General features: G+C 27.9%; 1 protein-coding gene, 1 long non-coding RNA gene and 2 pseudogenes across 3 annotated transcripts in view; 1 reads left to right on the forward strand and 3 right to left on the reverse strand.

Annotated features, from left to right (window-relative positions):
* Positions 1-19,400, forward strand: part of Dop1R1 (Dopamine 1-like receptor 1) — a 234,156-nt gene that overhangs the window by 37,511 nt on the left and 177,245 nt on the right. The gene's annotated exons all lie outside the window — the stretch shown is intronic.
* On the reverse strand, positions 6,700-8,989 carry LOC107164419 (mitochondrial carrier homolog 1-like; annotated as a pseudogene).
* The window catches only part of LOC149055392 (uncharacterized), a 54,600-nt gene continuing 44,356 nt past the window's right edge, over positions 9,157-19,400 (reverse strand). For both annotated transcript variants that reach the window (XR_016192068.1, XR_016192067.1), the window contains 2 exons: positions 11,101-11,271; positions 9,157-10,531 (listed from right to left, as the gene is read on the reverse strand). This is a non-coding gene — a long non-coding RNA (uncharacterized LOC149055392). The remainder of the gene's footprint in view (positions 10,532-11,100; positions 11,272-19,400) is intronic.
* LOC149055393 (uncharacterized) lies at positions 18,335-19,299 on the reverse strand (annotated as a pseudogene).

The raw sequence follows: 19,400 nt of genomic DNA on the forward strand, positions 1-19,400 counted from the left end.
AATTAGCAAAATATTAAACCATAACGGACCACGATGATAGATGACCTCCTCGAGAAAAACCCAAAGAAGCAGAAATTTTGCTGAGTTGTGACCAAAAAGAGATATAAACTGATATCCATCAGTTAAGTAAGACCTGAACCATAATAGTAACGGTTCACTTATACCAAGTTGGCTAAGAGTATACATCATACACTAAAACTTCATGGTTGTTAGTTAACGGCTGCAGTGCAAATACTTTTGCTATGTCAGTGAGAGTTACTTATATTTAGCTATAGGATCCAAACTAATCGCGAATGTATGAGGTAAATTCGACGGCTCCGATTACAGTCGAGCGACTACTAAAAACACTGCGCTGGTCCAGAAATAAAGTGGTTTTTAGAACGGTAGTACGTCAAAAAACTGAAAACTCTAACAATTTACCAATCGATTGCAAACCTGAAATCGGGCGGTAATTTTAAACTTATGTTGGATCTTCGAACTAAGAGATTAGAGATAACTTTATAGAATTTATTGTTTTTAAGCAATAAATTGAAAAGATGTAGGCAACAGTGAGTAAAAAAATTGTGCTACATTCATAAAGAACCTTTGCTGGAATACCGTTTGGTTCAAGGCTACGAGTTGAATGTAGATAACTTATCAACTCCATGTAGATCTATAGTGTGATAGTTGCTGATAAAAAAGAAAACTCTCTAATATTGACTTTGGGAATGTGTTTGAAAGTTTGGCCTTAAATTAATGGTTTGTAAACTAGTTTTAAATAATTTAAAATACAACGACATTATGATATAATATACAGCTTGTATTATGTCCCATTATGTTATAATACATAACAAAAGCCATATGGTTTACATGCAGTGATCTCATTTATGGTTAACAGTTGAAATTAGTAACAATTCTACAATTAGTTTTAATTATATTATTAACTTTAAAATATTATATCACAGATGCTTCAAAAACTGAAAAAGGAGTTGGTATTGCAATTGTACACCCCGATACAACTATCAGATATAGATTACCAAATGAATGTTCTATCTTTTCTGCTGAGCAATAGCCGTCCTCAAAACAATAGAATACATACAAAAACAAAACAAAATGCTAACAAATAATCTGATACTCACTGATTCATTGAGCACACTACGAAGCTTAGAAAATACTACAAACCCATCTGACATTGCTAAGAACATACAAGAAAAAACCAACGAACTAAAGCTTAGGGGAACACATATCACTTTCATTTGGGTACCAGGAACACAAATATAAGGGGGAACGAGACGGCAGACCAAGCAGCAAAGGAAGCGGCACAACCTAACAACCAGAATATACAGTTCCTGGACATAGTAACATATGACGACATCAAAACCCAAATTAAAAACAATACACTAATAAAATGGCAAACGCACTGGTCAAAACAACGGACCAAACTCAATGAAATAAAAAACACAATCCTAAGTTGGAAAAATCAATATCTCAGCAGAAGAGAAAAAATTATTATAAATCGTCTCCGAATAGGCCACACAAGGATGGCATATAAACACCTCATGGCCAAAGAAGAACCCCCTCAATGTGCAGCCTGCGGGGTTACACTAACTGTGAAACATATAATAACAGAGTGTTATTAATATTTAGAAGTTTTGGAGAAATACAACATTCCACCCAACTTGTATGGAGCTCTGGGACCGAGCAACGAGACCACATCGAACATGATAGCCTTTCTTAAAGGATCGGATTTATACAACAAAATTTAAACATATTGATAAAAAAAAAAAATTGTAACATTAACTTAAATAGTAACCATATGTAGTTAGCATCATATAAACATTGTAATATCCTTAACATTGTATCTTAACAAAAAACTAATAGCCTTTGTTGTTGATGTTTTTTTAGTTCAATAAAAAAAAAAAAAAAAAAATATTATGATTTTATATACAATAGGTACTCATCAACTACTATACGAAATGTCTACTATAAAATAATATGATCCATTACATCTATAAAAACATTTTTATTTATGATATTTTATTTAAAATATGTTTCTTTATACTACACCGTTTTGGATATTTTATAGGTATACCTATGTCTTATATATAAGTATATACCCACATAATGTATTTATTGAAACGATTTCATAATAAATTTAATACGTCTTAAACATAAATTAAATGAACAAATATTGAAAATATCTAACGTGGGTACCTTTTATTCCATATATTATTACAAATTTAATGTTCTTTGACATTGTGTTACAATTTAGAGATCAAACAATAACATTCATGAAAACATCTGAAGCAATAAATGTCTTATATTATTACGATAACCGTTTTGTTTAGATGGTATAATTGTATTTTTAGTGCATATTAAACGTTTCTAAGTTGTTAGCTATAATTATTTATAATAATTAATATTAGACAGAGTATTGGGCTACAGCTTATGAATTTGTACTTCGTATCATCTTAAATATATTACACGTGTGGCAGTGTGTAACGCGAGTATTGTATGTATGATACAGATAAACACATGTTAATGTTTTAAGTTATTTCAAGTGTCTGCAGTTATGAAAGTATTTATATGTAAAATTGTATTTGAAATATTAATAGGTAAAATATAGTCTACTGAGGACATTTTAAGAAGAGAGAAATCAAAGAAAATAATTTCAATAAATCTTGTATACATTTAAATTTATGATAAAGGAAGTTGAAAAATAAATTCTAAAAATATGATAATCATAAATGATGACTACTATACTATAATAATTAATTATATCATGAATTGTTTTGTTTTTTAAATTAGATATGAAAAATCCTTAGTTAGGTATTTTACTTTAAAATATAATTTTTGAAGTTTTTGAGATAGTAATTTTAGAAATTAATGATTGATAAAGATTAATTATATTTTTTTTTCACTTAATTACGTCTTGTTGGAATAATTTATAGTGAGTCGAATAACTCGCATTGTTTATACCATAATATTTTAACACCATATTGTTTACACTTAATTACATTCCTACTTGTTGCTTATTATTTTAAAATTAATTATAAGAATAATAATTATTAAATATAAGATTAATTTTTAATATCTTAAATTATAAAATGTTGAGCATTTTAATTCATAGGTACCTGAAAAATTATAAAAATTATAAAATTCATTTAAAAAAAAAAAATATAATATTATAGGTTACGCTAGACAAAATCTAAATATTATTTAGACTAAATGTAATATGATTCCTACGAGTTGGATTGACATCTAATTTGTCTTATTGAGTAACAAATTTAAGATCTATATTGGAAAAATTGTTGGTATGTAATCCAAAACAATAATATGTAAATAAATATTTAACTCACATCTACGATGTGATCTACTATATTATCATCCAGTATTTATGATTTTAATGTTTCTAATAATATATTTCAATGTAGTTGAATTAATAATAGCTGAATTATTTGAAAGCTAAAGTGCTATATGAATATGAAATGTGCCGTATATGTTATATGTTATATATAATTAATAAATATAATAGAAATTTACTATAGATTTATATTAAGATATACGGATTGAGCTCTCTAATTAATAATAGTGCATAATACATCTAAAATAATTAGAAATTTTACTCACTTATTTTACAATATACTACGGTTTATGTAATGATACATAACAAATATTCAATAATTTAAAAATCAATGGAGTAGTCCACTTTGGCATAACCTAACCTAACCTCCGGAGAAATAAAAACATTGAATATTTTAATAGTAATAAATAATAATTAATAGTGATGATTTGGAAAAATAAAAATATAAAACTTATGATCTCTGACTGTCCGAAACCAATTTTAAACAATAATAATTTGAATATTGGTTATTCGCATTCGATATATTATTAAATGCTATGACGACTATAGAATTTTCCCATTATTTCGTGTACCTACCAAGCTAACAGATTGCATTCTGTACCGATTAATTTATTGTATTAATTTTCGAACCGATAAGACGTGTGTATGCCTTACATGGCTATATATCGTTGTCTCAATAAATTGCCAAAATCCTTTCATCCCTATTTCGGTAAGAAATGGTATTGCCATTGTGTGTACAGAAAAAAATACAATATAATATTACGAAAACAACTCTACATGGAATATTGCGCCTGTTTGCTATTTAATTTTGAAACAGGTGGTCCTTATAATAATAATATATTATTTATTAATTATTTATTGGTGTACCTGTGTCATTCCTTGCCATGAGACGGCTTTAATTGTTCAAGCTTTCGTGTTCTTTATCCATTATTACTACCTTCGAAACAAAACAATAATGGTCCCTTTCAGACGCAAAGGTTAATTAACTTTTAAAGTTAGTCGGTGGCAAATGAAAACAAAGCAAAACAATAAAAAGTGATAAAGTGAAATGGCGTAAAAATTAGAGCCCATAGCGTTCTAAGGTAGAAAGATCTGTGTGTATACCACTCCAACCATTCTCGTCACAGTGTACGGGCACCGCTTGGCTCTCAACCGAATCGATTTGGTAATTTAATTAATGTTTGCTGGTTTGTAGGCGATATGGATTTATTCTATGATACGGACCGGTCGTGCACCCTCGTAAATTAGGTGGATATTATATAAAAGCAAGTGAAACAGATAGATGCGAACGCAGAAGTTGTACAGAATTAAAATTAATTACGTTGATTTATTTTCAACATTTCTATATTGATTAATTGTCATCTAACACTAGCTACAATTAGTAATGACCGCATACGATTGAGTGGATTTGTTCACTAATCAAATTATATGATGTTAATAATCGGTGTATTTTGAAGGTAAATGGTACCTTTAAGTACCTACATTTTTTCTCAAAAATCTTCTATAATCTCGAGTTGCTTATTTTTCATTCAAGAAAATATTCTAAGATAGGTATCTAATAATTATTCAGTTCGATTTGTACATGTATCGCCTATAATACTCGTAAACACAACATAAACTATGGTACCTAATGAATGTTAAATTTTATTATTATTTGCAGTCTATGGGTTGTATTAAGTGGACCAACTGTTTTGTTAAATATTACTGTACTGTCATTTCGAAATGTTAAAATATTTGCTGAGTTATATTGTTATCTATGTTTTGTATATAGAAACATATTTCGGATCAGTTCCTATGACGTAACTGTATTAGTTTTATAGAAAATGGACAAATTGCATTAATATCACTTAAGTAACAATTTTTATTTCTTATAGAGTATAATGTTATATTAATGTTTGTCATTTGAATTATAGAAGTGAGGTAGAAAAGACACTTCAGAATTTTTTTTTTGTTTGAAATTTATTGGGTTTCTTTTGATGTTTATTATTTAATCCAGCTAGGTATAAGACTTGACACCATTCTAAGCAATTAATTAATATTTCAATCGTATTGAAAACACAATATAGGATACTGTTGTATATATTTAGTGCATTAGTGTTATAATGTGTATCAGTGCTTCATTGTGTACTCTTAATTTGCATCAAATATAAATTAAAACAAACAAACTAAATTGACTAGGTTGGAAAGTTTAAACCAATTATTGTGGTTGAAACTTACTCGTGAACACAACTGAAATGAATCAAAATAGCTTTAATGAAATCAACATAATTTTTTTCTTCAAATTTTGGCACTGATGTAACGTGTTGCTTAACTGTAAAAAATTGTACAACATACGATATGGATATTAACCCACGTCCTAATGGCTAATACCATATTGAAACACTGGTCAATGATATATTATTTACAATGTTGTTGTTTTTAGTAAAATATGATTTATTTTACACAAATTGCGCACAGTCGGCATGGTAAGCCACAGATTTTTAGGATTGCACGATTTCATAATTTTATTTCTAAACAACAGTCTGTTATAAATACTTTGGTATACGTATTTTTTGTTAAATTACATGATTATTATTTAAGGTCAATATTAGATTATTATTGAAAATAACACGCACATATATTGAGATACCTAATACTTTGTACTATCAGCGTTTTTTTTCAAATATTATTTTTCTATTAGAGTAATAGATAAATACTTAAAAAAACAAGATAAAATATCTTACATTAGTAGGTACCTACTATGCATATAAGTTCAAATTTTTAAATGCTTAGAAGTGGACCCCAAAATTCAAATATAAATTATAGGGTTGAGTTATTGGCGCTTGTTGTTTACAATGATTATAATGTTAATAATATTTAAATTGCTTAACAACTATTATAGAATATGGAATTGACTATTATTCAAATAATGCATATTGTCAACAATGAGTAATGACTAGTGTTTGCTTATAATAGTTTATTTGTAAATAATAAGACGTATTATATAGACAAATAATAATTGTTATATGTATATTACCATGATAATGTTATGTGAAAGAAAATCTCTGCAAAGTTTGAACATTATAATTACCTTAAATGAATTACTATCATAATATATTAGATTATATTACGTTTTATGTATCTATTTATTTTACAAACTTTCTACAGTTAATGTTTCACATATACTTATGTATACAATTTTGTGAAACAATTTGTATAAATTTAATTTTAAGAGGTTTGTAATTAAATTTAATATCTCACCATCATTCAAATAATTAAAATATATTGTTTGTAGAAAACCACATTTATTAAGACAACTTCTCATCGATAATTCGTTGTCTGATTTGTAAAAAATTGTCTAAATGTTTATTGATGGTTCAAAATGCTTTTTTAGAATTCTGAATCTAGAAAAATTTACGAGAATCTTAAATTAAAATCATCTATTGGTTAATTTTATAATAATGTATATAACAAAGAAATATAAGTTGAGTTAAATTGTTACTTAAATTAGTGCTTAAGAAAGTGGATGGTTATTAATAGTTTAAAGTTTCAAAAAGTGTAATGTAGATTGAATGATGGTACTAAAAATATATACACACAATATTGAAGGTAGCGTAAAAACCGATTTTGAACTTTTGTTAAAATAATTTTATAGCTTCTTAGATAAATAGATAAAATAATGGAACTTTGATCCTATAAGAACCGGGTCATCATGCATTAAATAAATTTTAAATCCTGAAGGTTTAAAAGCTACTGTTATTAAGTTCCTTTGTACACCGTTATATAAATATATATTTATATAGATATGTATTTAATCCAATATATATATAGTATACTATATGGATAGATATTACTATAGATGTACATGAACTGACCTCAAGGTAAACGTAAGGCCAATAAATCTTATACCATATGTTTCACAAACTCTTTTGAAATATTGTAGGCTTGTCATTCGATTTGTCAAACTGTTTGACTCAAACACACTAAATAATCAAATGCGTAACTCATTAAGTTTTTTTTGCATTACAGAAACTGAAGTAAAACTATGACATCTAAAACTGATTACAATGGGTGATGTAAATATAAAGTATCTATGCTGGATTATTGTCTTTCACTAGTTTCACATATTTAGGCAAAGACACATCATATTACATGTACCTATATATGATTGTAATATTATTTACAACATACAAGTACACTAATACATATTAAATATGTATGTATGTATGTATGTATGTATAATATTTTTGAAAACCTTTTATCCAATTTATTCATGTATAGCCAGGATATAGAATTCAATATATGAATTGTACACTGAGGCATTGGGGCTACCGAAATTGTAAAATCCCTGTTATTATTTTTCGAGACAACCGTAAAAAATAGCAAAGAAAATAATGTACAATGTACAATAAACGGCGAAACCAACGAAACTCTGCAGGTTAGTAATGTTTAGTCGAAAAAGTTTTATTTATTGAAACGTTTATTTATTTATTTTTATTTTAGCGAAACAATGCTAACGTTCAAACTAACTTATTAATATTAATAATAATAATAATAATAATAATAATTTGATATCTGCAATTATACTATTACTGAATTCTGGTGTTAAGAAGTAAGATCTTGTTTGTAGTGTTTGTACTGATATGCTAGAGATGCTAGAGTTTAAAATCTAATGAATCAAAAGTTATATCATTCTTAAATCAATAGGAATAATAATAAATATATTTATTATTTGGAGAAAAAAGGCAAAGCTGTTAGTACACATGTGTTGAATGCTCATCATTATTATTTATTTTTCTTTAAAAGTGTACCTACTGTTATCATACTTGAAATGCGTATATGTGTCAGTATTTGCAGTGTTCATAAACCGTTAAGAAAATTCGTGTAGGGAAAACTGATTATTGAAAATTTTACTTAGCATAAGTATTATTATATTATATAAGTAATATTTATTAATATTTAATTTTTTTGCATGGTCATATAAGCTAAATATTATTGTAATGAAAGATGAAGGATAAAATAAATAACGTGTAAATACTTGTTTTACTACATTAACAAGAATTACAGTTCCCAAACCAACTGACAGATGTGGAATGATAGTAGAGAATAATCCATTTACTATCTCTTTTAGTTTAATAAATAAAATTGATTGTAACACTTAAGTGTAACGATGTTCAGGACCTACATATTAGGCCATCAATCTCATAGAAACAATGTGTAAGGGATGGCTTAAAATGATACTTGTGGCTGTACATATCATTTATTTTGATGTCTTTACTACACATTTTTTTCATACTTCTAATTCTGAATCTGTATTATCTATATTTCGATTTTTGTCAATTTGAATATAATCAGTCATTAGAGATGATGAATAATGTTCAATACAAACAAATTCCTATGATCTTAGGAGCTAACCCAACATACATTGCTTTAAATCCAGCGATTGAATAAATTTATTTAACATACACTATTAAATTCCACAGAAACACTTGTTCTTCACCAAAATAACTCCTTTGGTGATATAGTGCCAAAGGTATATGGCCAATTGCGCCAAAAATCTAGTATAATCCAGGGGATGAGTTAAGGTTTTCTTAACTAATTTTTTGATTAAAACGTATCTGGGAGCATCACTATTTTTTCCCTCCGATTTTTGATTACAGAATCCATTACGGTTACTGGAATATCCGATAAAAATCATAAATATAATATTAATATCATACAATAAGATAATTTTCTTTGAAATTATATAATTATTATGAATAAAAATATGTAACTATATAATCATATAACTTATATTTATGATCCATAACGTTCAATATAATTCACAAACTACATAAATTAATTCTGTCATGTTTTAAATTTTTGTAACATTACAAAGAAAATAATAATCTTACATTATTTAGTGTGTTTGTGTGTGTGTGTGCTCGCGCGAAAATGTCAGACTAAAGATGTCTTTCATTTATTTAAATATTGAAAATATTGACAATTTTATTCACAAAAATAATATTCAACGCGTGCAAAATTTACCAATAATACATATTATGATATTATATTTATTTTCAAATACTTGTGATAGTAGTTATGCTTATAACTACAGAACAAATTAAATAATAATAATAAAAAAAAAATATAATATATAACTGCGATGGTAAAGCTAGTTAGTGCAGCGTTAGTCTAAAATTCGGAATTGCGGATGTCATTAAGCAATGGATTTTTTTATATATATATAATAGTTATAATACATAGAAATGTCAACTTATATACGGTTTGAAAATCTCTTTCTGTCCGTATTCGTCGGTACTTAATTGACAATTGTCCACGAGGAAATTCGCTCTTGCCGGAGATGTGCTCACTAATCGCTTACTATATTGTTGTCTGCATTTAATTAAAAATAATCATATGAACCTGTGAAATTCTTATTATTTTTTAAACACTTTAGTTGAATCGTGATTTACGAAAATCGACCATTCTCGAATAATTAATTCTGATTTGGCGCGGGTACGTAGTATAACGTGTATTTATCGCATAACCTATTTATATCAAATCTGAAAAACTGTGAATGTTATTTTCAGGATTATTATTATAATTATATCATGTTAAAATCTTCAATGGATACATTAGCTTTTTTCCCTTGAAATTGAAATGTATAAATTCATGATTGATAAAAAACAAATGTAATACTTCGGGCATATTTACCTTTATATTATGTTGAAAATATATTGTATTGATTCAAATGATATAAAATATCGAGAAGGATTTTAGAGACACAGTAAAATTTACGCAAATAGCTAATAATTCGTGTCCATGTCTGAATAATACAACTATTACTTTTGTTATTATTTTATATATAACTATTATTTTTTTTCTTATTGATTAAACCGCTTCAAGTATTTAATGTTTTTATAAAGTTATGAATTTACAATAAATACAAATAAACACGAAATAACAAAGAAACGCCTTCTTCGTTAGTTGTCCAGTTGGTCTTCTAGGAATTTACCTTGTTTAGTATGGTCTTAATCTGGTTTAGATGAATTTTCGATGATCTTGTAAAGGAGAGCTCTTTCAGTTTTGTTTAGATTTATGTTGATATTTTTGTATTAGTTAATTTTTATATATACAGGGTGTCCCGTAATAGTATACCCATTAGCCGTAGGGGAGGAGAGACTCGCCACCAAATAAAAACCAGTTTTTTGTCGTTTTATCCATAAACTAAAAAAAATAAAAATCATGAGATTAATGAAAATAAATGTTGAAAGATCAATATTTTCAGCAAAATAAACTCTATGAAATAGGCAGGTATCTTTGATTTTTTCAACTATTTTACCAAAAAACAAAAAAAAAAAAAATGAAGTACATGTGTAGCCCTTGTCTATGTGAATCTAATAGAAAAAAAAACAGATTTATGATATATTTATTATCTCGGGAGATATCGCAATGGGTAAATGCTCTTGCGACACCTGTATAGCTCAGCTATCCTGTGTCGGGTACACACGAATTGCGTACCAAAACAGGTAGACGAACCTTTTTGAACGAATTGCGTCCCGGACGTGTTAGTTTTTCATCTACAGTTAATTATTGTTATTCGGTTCCTAAAACGATATTGTCACAATAAAGATATGCCAGGTTATATAAAAATAATGAAATTTAATTGTAAAAATATAATAATGTCATAATTAATCACATACCTATTTATAAAAAAATTAAAATTGAACTGTAAAAAATATAATACTACCATAAACATAAAACATACAAATTATAAGTCATAAGTCCATAGTTACTTATCGATTGGGAAGTCCGTATAGTCCGTAATATTTTTAACGAAAATATCCATCAGGTCGGAGTTATTGCTTTACACTGCGTATACCACCGCTTGTCAGTCGAACTAAAAATGCATTGGTTTATTTTTAATTCGATATACGCGAAATACGCTGCGTTCGAAACGCTCCGGCCTAAAAGTACAAACCACTAAAAATTAGTTTTCGTATAATAATATTATGTTAATGATAAATATTTAATTATTATTATTTTGTTAAAAATTTAAAAATATCAAAATTAAAAATAAATTTGAAAACCACTGGAAACCTCAAAAATGTTAAGTAATGAAAAGGTAACACGAATTGCGTCCGGGACGCAATTCGTTCAAAAAGGTTCGTCTACCTGTTTTGGTACGCAATTCGTGTGCACCGCCTATGTCACGGTATGGTTGTTACTATGCATGGGGTTTGAGATTTATTCTCAGAAATTTATATAGGATAATTCGGATTTTTTAAAAATTTTGTTGGATAAGTGACAGCCCATTCTACTGGCCATATTTTATAATGGTGTAACACAGTAATATAAAGATATTAAACAACCATTTTTGAAATATTTACAAGTACTTATGTCCTAAATTTTACACACTCGTTACAATATGTGACACGCCAACTTTTATATAAACTTTTTGTAAAGAAAATAACACATTTATCTATCATTAATATTTAACAGTTGGAAAGTATACTGATATATAGTGTAACACATTTTGTTCTCCATAAGTACGTGAACATGGCAATCCGCGAATCATATTTTATTATGAACTAAGAAAAAAGGAAAGTAGTAAACGATTTGTTACTGTACAGTTGGTTTTGAGTGTACCTCATTATCATTGAGTAATAAGTCACTATAATGTATGTGTTGAATTTTAATACAATGATAAATCATTGAATATGCAAAAACTATACTAGGCAAAAGTCAGGTCTATCAGACTATATATATGAGTGATTAGTGTGACGTCACAAACTTTAATGATGATGCAGTATATTTTTTGACATATTTACCTATACATATATATTAAAACATTTTTTTTAAACTATAGTAATTCGATAGATTGAATTCATTTATGAATATAATTTAGCATTTTTAAATTACAACGAAAAAACTTAAATCGGTATTCATTCTTTAGTATTTAGTTTTTAGCAAATTTGAACATAAACTGTCTATAGTAAAAATTGTGTTTACCTATATATTTTTTAGATTTTATTTTTTACAGTATGAACTTATTATGAGGAATATACAATAGTATCAAATATTTAATCTTTAACTGTATACATTTAACAAACTTAAGACTTCAATATTATATGCATATTTTCGTGGTCAAAATTTTAACTTTAAACATTTATAACATTATTGTTATCATGAAGATGAAAGTTAGGTGTTTTTCAATTGAAGTATTATCAATTTGTGGAGGATTCATTATATTAATATTTCAAAGTTTTTGACCAATCAAAAATTTTTATCGAAATATTTACACAAAAGAAAAACACACATCCATTACTGTAAGCAATTCATGTTTAGAATCTAAAAATCAATAAACACAAAATTTCTTGTTGCACACATATATTTTATTATTTTTCATTTTAAATAAAGATAAAAAATGAAAATGCACATTTTTTTAATGGGTGGTAAAATAACAGTTGTAAGTTTTGAATTTGTATTTGCAGGGTAATTTTAATTCTTTGCAATTGTTATTGATATATTAGTTAGCTGTAATAAAGCCAATTTAATCAAAGTGTGTATTTTTGAGTACTTCATTACCTTCTTACTATAAGTGGCAAGTGCCATAAATTATAAATCTTGGAAAAGTTATTTCCCCCTCCCTGACAAGCTTTCTAGGGGAAATACTTTACACATCTTCAATATTTACATAAAGGGATATATTTCTACCAAGTATGGTATTTGATAATTTAAACCTAAACGTTGATAAAAAAAAAAAAAATGCCTTTTTGTATTTTTTTTTTTGTAGTTTGAAACTAAATTTTCAGCATTTTAAACTACAAAAATGTAATTTCTAGAAAATAAAGTGAAATATATTTTTGACTACATTACATTATCGATGATACAATATATTTTATTTTTTTTATGTTAAAATAACATTAAGTATAATCCATAGAAATGTTTGATACTCTTATTCTACGAGTTATTGCATTATTTTTTTTCTGAAGAATATTGATATTTTACTTAATTCCAATTTATTATTATCGACAAGGTTAGAGATATATACATACATATTTTTATTTTTATTCTTCTATTTCAGAAGATAATATAATATAAGAAATACGAAGTGTGAGAAGAAAATATAATAATATTTAGTGGACTGATGTGCTGATATGAAACTGTCGGATATACGTCTTCTATGAGTAGGTACGATAAATAAAAATACATTTAGTTGGAAGAAATGGGTTTTTAAAAACCAAAATCGTATTTAAATGTGTACTCAATTATAATAGTATTAAAACGATTACCAATAATAAACACACAGTTATAGAGTATTACCCATATTATTATACAACACGTTAGGAATAATAGTCAAACATATCAAGCAGTTGTCTAAATAATTTTAGATTCTGAACGAAGTGATGAATGTATTGATTTTACAATGATGTGTGTGTTTTTTTTTTTTTGTGTCTGTGTACAGCATAACCAGTCGAAATAATACTTCAATTTCAAACTTTGGGGGTGGTTTCCGATGTAAAAGTGAATATCCTTGGTGCATTATAGAGGTCAAAAGTTAACATATTCCAACAGTTTTCAAAAAAATCGAGAAAAAAAATTTTGGATGACCAAAAACACTTGAAAATTGAATATAAAGTTCCTTATGAGTTGTTCTTATTGTAGCTAAAAAAAATTAAAAATCGTTAGTCACAATTTTTTTTTATAAGCGTTTATAGTTCAAATTTTTACGAAATCTGTCGGAAACGCGAAAATTTGCAAATAATTTTGAAGTTGAAAAATCATAAAATTTTTTGTGTTTATAATTAAGGATTAAAAATACAACTAAATAAAATATTTGTTTCAAAATAGAATATATGACAATATTTAAATATAATATATCCTAGACTGACAAATCATCTCCGTTCAGAATTGTTTTTCGTATACTATGATACCTATCATTACATTCAAGTCTAACCTATCCTAGTCAGAGGTCCAAGGTCTATCCCACCACCTAATATACAGCAGAGCGACATCCACTGACCCGCTTTTTTCCATTGGAATCGTTTTTATAAATGTATATTAATAATTGATTTTTAAGTGGAGTCGAGTAACATTAATGTACACAAATGATATAATATACACGAATAATACTGCTAGTAGGCATAACAAGATTTAAACAATAATTTTCTTATTTTGTTAAAATCGGTTGAGCTGCAGGCTCGTATAAAACTAATGTGGTTAGTAAAAAAAATAAGTGTCATTTAAAATAGTTCGTCGCGCATTTATAGTAGAATACCTAACGATAACATTTCTGACTTCCTATGCTTTAAATGATAATGCATTTTTTAAATGAATGGATTTCTCTGTAAATACTAGAAAACCACTATTGAGTACAATCATAGATTGCAATAAGACTATAGCACAACGTAATTGCAATATATAGTTATTATTTTGATATATTTATAAATTATAATTTATTATATTATTTGGATTTTACCTCACTATAGTGACACTATAGAAGATACTTTTTTCTCATCCCTTACAACCAAAAATTTGCTAGACGAATCGAAATTCAAATAACGAGCACGATCGCGTTTCCGATTGCCCATCCATAAAGTATCATTTAATCCACAGGTAATGATGGTGGTGCAATATCTAGTACTAATACTATTGAGTAAATATTCATATTTCGCGTGCGTCGGTCACACAAAGAAAAATCGTGCACTCCGGTCCGGGGTGGGTAGTCCTAATCGCACCACATACCCACAAAATACATCCTCCCTCCAACCATCACAACGTGTTCCGTGGGACGACGTGGTCGATTCGTCGTGCGTATACCAACGGTATATAGTGCATCCGAGTAGCAATAACTACGTCACTATAACCGGCACGATCTCGGACCGATGGATTTCCGCTGGCATTCGGTTTTTCGGAAATCCCGTAGGGACTATCTATTATATTGTTATATCCGCGTGCAACGTCCCGACTCCCGAGAGAACTGCCCGCTCTGCCTCTGTGTTCCGGGTTACCGCGTTATAGGTCGGACAATGTACAAATTTCGTGTCTGTACTGGCCATTACACAATACATATAATGTATTATTATAAAATATATTACCGTACACAACGGATACGACATGATAATAATAATAATAATAATAATAATTCCGGAACAGACGCACGGTGTCGCGCGATTGTCACGATTATCGCGTGTTTTTGTGAGCTGCTGCAGTGGGCTGACCTTACCAGCAACAGCTGCCACCTGCACAGTATGATATGTGCTTACTATTGTGGTTTTGATAATTGGTACTCGGTCAAATCCATTACGATTGAAGATAGTTAGGTAGGTACCTATTACAAATCACAATGCCACGCAATAGTCTAAATTATATCGCCGTGTGTGATCATTAGTGAAGTAGTTTTCCAACTTATTTACTAACAGTTGTTGTCAAAGTACCCATAGTAGGTTTATTATTATCGACGGCATAATTTAATATAAAATAATAATCATTACTAGGGCTCGGGTTTATATGTAAATACATATTTTTACTGTGACTTGATAAATTAATTTAGGTAAGTGATAAATTCGTTTCAAGGGATTTCCGTTGTATTGAACTATATTTTATTTTACATATTTTTACATATTTTTACATATCTCTCAATAATTCCATCTTTCCCTATATATTTCGACAATTTACGATTTATTAATAGCTGTATGTCTGTATACGATGTATTCGATTTCCCATGTTTCAAAAAGTACGTAAACAAAATAATACCAATTACCAAAACAGCGTATTACATAAAAATCCTATGATTGTAATGATTCATTACAATCAATGTTATTTCGACTTAAAAATAAATCATTATCGAATGCAATGCCTATAATAATTTTATATTAATTTATCGTCAATTACCAAATAATATGTATGGGATGCTTTTTATGCTGTTTTTTGTATAACTGTATGTATCATCTTATAAGTTATAAGGTACGACGTCGTTATCAGTCGACATGAAGTTTGGGCTAAAACAATCCATCAACAATATTTAATTTACTTAACAGTTCATACAAACGTGTTTATGTAAAATAGTTCATACATAGGTACACACCTAGCTACATTATATTATTATGATAATATATACCTACTCGGCACTCGTATATCATTTTAACTGAATATAAACAACCATACGGAATGGCAGGTTCTTTTAACGAATAAAAAAATAATTAATAATTCAATTTACCATCTACCTACCTACCGCAATAATAAAATATCACAAAATAAAAAAAAAATGATATTGTTTATATACTGTATGATATTATATTATGAATTTATTATTAAAACGTAACAACGATGTTAAGTCGTGTATTCTATTCTCTGTTAATCACGATACCCAATTGTCCAGTCGTTTATAATTCTTGTTTTTATTTTAAAGATTTGAAGATCACTAAAATGTTTGCTATAGACAGATTTTCAATAATTCATCTTTTAGACCATTTATTTTTGGATAAAATACTATTTAAGTTGTTTATTTAATACACCGCTTAGTATTTTATTGTTTATAATTATAATACTTAAGATACATTTTGATTTACATATTTCTTTTGAATCGTTTAACTTAAAGAGTTATTGGTTTGGACTGAGAGTTCTCGGATATCTGCAGACTATGTGTAAAAATAAGTGTAATTCTAATTAAGGATACTTTATTTCAGTTATATTTATTTTAGACAACTTATTCTGTTTCACTTTATTTTCTTCAGTAAAAATAATTTAAACCAACTTATCGCAGAACTATAACTATATAATATTATTATGTGCCAAACTTAAGTTATAAAAAAAATATTTTTACATCGCAGGAATACGAAATGGCAAAATATAATATAACAATTCAACACATTTTCCGATTATGTGAACTCGGTGATATTTTTCACATTTATTTTCAAGGCTCTATACGACTAAAAAGACGATATTTGCTTACTCACTTCGTCATATAGAAAAAAAACATATAGGCGCCAACTATTCCTGTATCGTTTTTTCTACTATATTAGATCTTATCAAAAGTTCTCATCTCTCAAATTTCTATTCTCGTTAATACTGAGTGTGTTGGAATATATTTCACTCTTGGTAAAATGTTTGTTGATACGCGGCTAGTTCTTAATTATGGTATATAAACACTTAATCATATTTATAAAACCTCTTTGCTCAACCCAAACTTTTAAATTATCTATCGTAAAATTTGTGTATTTTATGAAATACATAATTTCGTTCCCATATATCGTACCTACGACTATGCTTTTTAAATAATTTAATTAATGCATCCATCACGAATATTATACGAATTACACGTTTAAAATGTTGTACGTCATCAAGACTAATATTGTATTGATGATTGTAATTTAGAAAATTTAAGTGGCATGACTTATTCGTGGTGTCTTGGGCATATCTCTTTATACTTTAATCGGAAGTTCCAGCCGCAATGGTTTATAACGGGTCACGTAATATGGACGTTACAAGAGTGAAAATGATTTATTGTATTGATTTTAAATGATGAAATTATAACAATATAACGAAACACTTGTAGACCATAACCAATTATAAACGGATTGGCCATTTTGTTTGGAAATCCATTTATAATAAAAGTGTAACAGTGCCTAATCCTTATATATTTTGTCACTTATTCAATTACCTATAATAAGGGTAATATATCAATATTTATGCAGGTAGTATTTATAACTATATTATTATATCTATATATAATTTACATGGGATAAAATAAAAATTTAGGCTTACGTCGTGAATAGTTTTTTCCATTTATTATAATATGGTGTTACCAATTCAAAGGATCATTTTGATAGATATTTAAAATATGAAATGTCACAATGCCAGGATGATGCACGGTGCGAAGAGCTATCTAAAATTTTGTATGTATATGTTACCGGAAAAGTGTTAAATATAGGCATTCTATAGAATTCCCAGGATTTTTATAGAATGCCAAAACTATGTTAGGTAATGTGTTAAATAAAAATATATTTATTATTTATTGTTTATTATTCATTTATTACAGCAAACAGATGATGAATGGCGTTTCGAACTGCATAAAATATTATTCTTTACACATAAACATTTTTTGAATTGTTACTTTGTCTTGCATGTGCATTTTATAAAACCTTGTCCACTTCCTGTAGATTGTTGAGTTGCAATTGTACGTACAGAAAATGTATTTTCTCTTGGAACTTGGTCAATTGTTATTAAATGTTTTTGGCATATTGTGAATTGAGACCTTGAATATGAAGATTTTAAAAGCCCTTCCTTAGTCCCTAATCTATAATACCCATTCTTTAAAAATATTTAATGATCAATGATGAATAAAATAATAAAATATAAACGGTGGAATTACTCGAAATGGGACATTTCGCCGTAAGCCGTTTCGCCGTAGGGACATTTTGCCGTGATCGAAAAATTGTGTTAGGTTGTCACTTGTCAGTGATTTTCAAGATTTTTTTAGTCTTTCTTCGATTATCTTTAGCATTTGAGTTATTTGATTGAATTGTAGGAATTGTATCTTGAATTGAATCATCTTGATTATTTTCACAATAATTGCTATTCTTGGGAAGTATTGGATCATCATATTGAGGTTCATTTATTTCAAATATTTATCGTAATTGTTCTTCGTTTTCTAGATTGTTGACTTCTTCTTTTGGTAAATTTGATGTGCTAAGCCCAACCTTGACTTTACAACCAAGTATTGCCTCATATGGTGACATCTTAATCCCAGAATGTAAGGCCCTATTTTTAATTAATTGAATAAATCTAAATCCTTGACTCCAGTGAGAATTTTTTTCTGTTTGCATCCATGTTATGAGCATATTCTCGACGTCTGATTTGCTCTTTCAATACTCCCCTGACTTTGCCTGTGCCTTGGGTTACCGTGAACAATTTTAAGTTCAAACCACTTGTCTTTTAAGTTGGAAACTATGTTATTTGGAAATTCACGTCCGTTATCAGTTTGTAGGATCGATGGAGCTCATATTAGCGTCAAAATATTTATTTTTTTTCGGGTTCGTTACCGGTAAACGGCCTTCGAACTGCTTCCGCACATCGTAAAGGCCGCCACCAT

This window comes from Diuraphis noxia, unplaced genomic scaffold (assembly GCF_037042655.1).
Source record: "Diuraphis noxia isolate RWA-SAM2 unplaced genomic scaffold, SU_Dnox_SAM2 contig0005, whole genome shotgun sequence".
In the NCBI taxonomy this organism is placed as follows: domain Eukaryota; kingdom Metazoa; phylum Arthropoda; class Insecta; order Hemiptera; family Aphididae; genus Diuraphis; species Diuraphis noxia.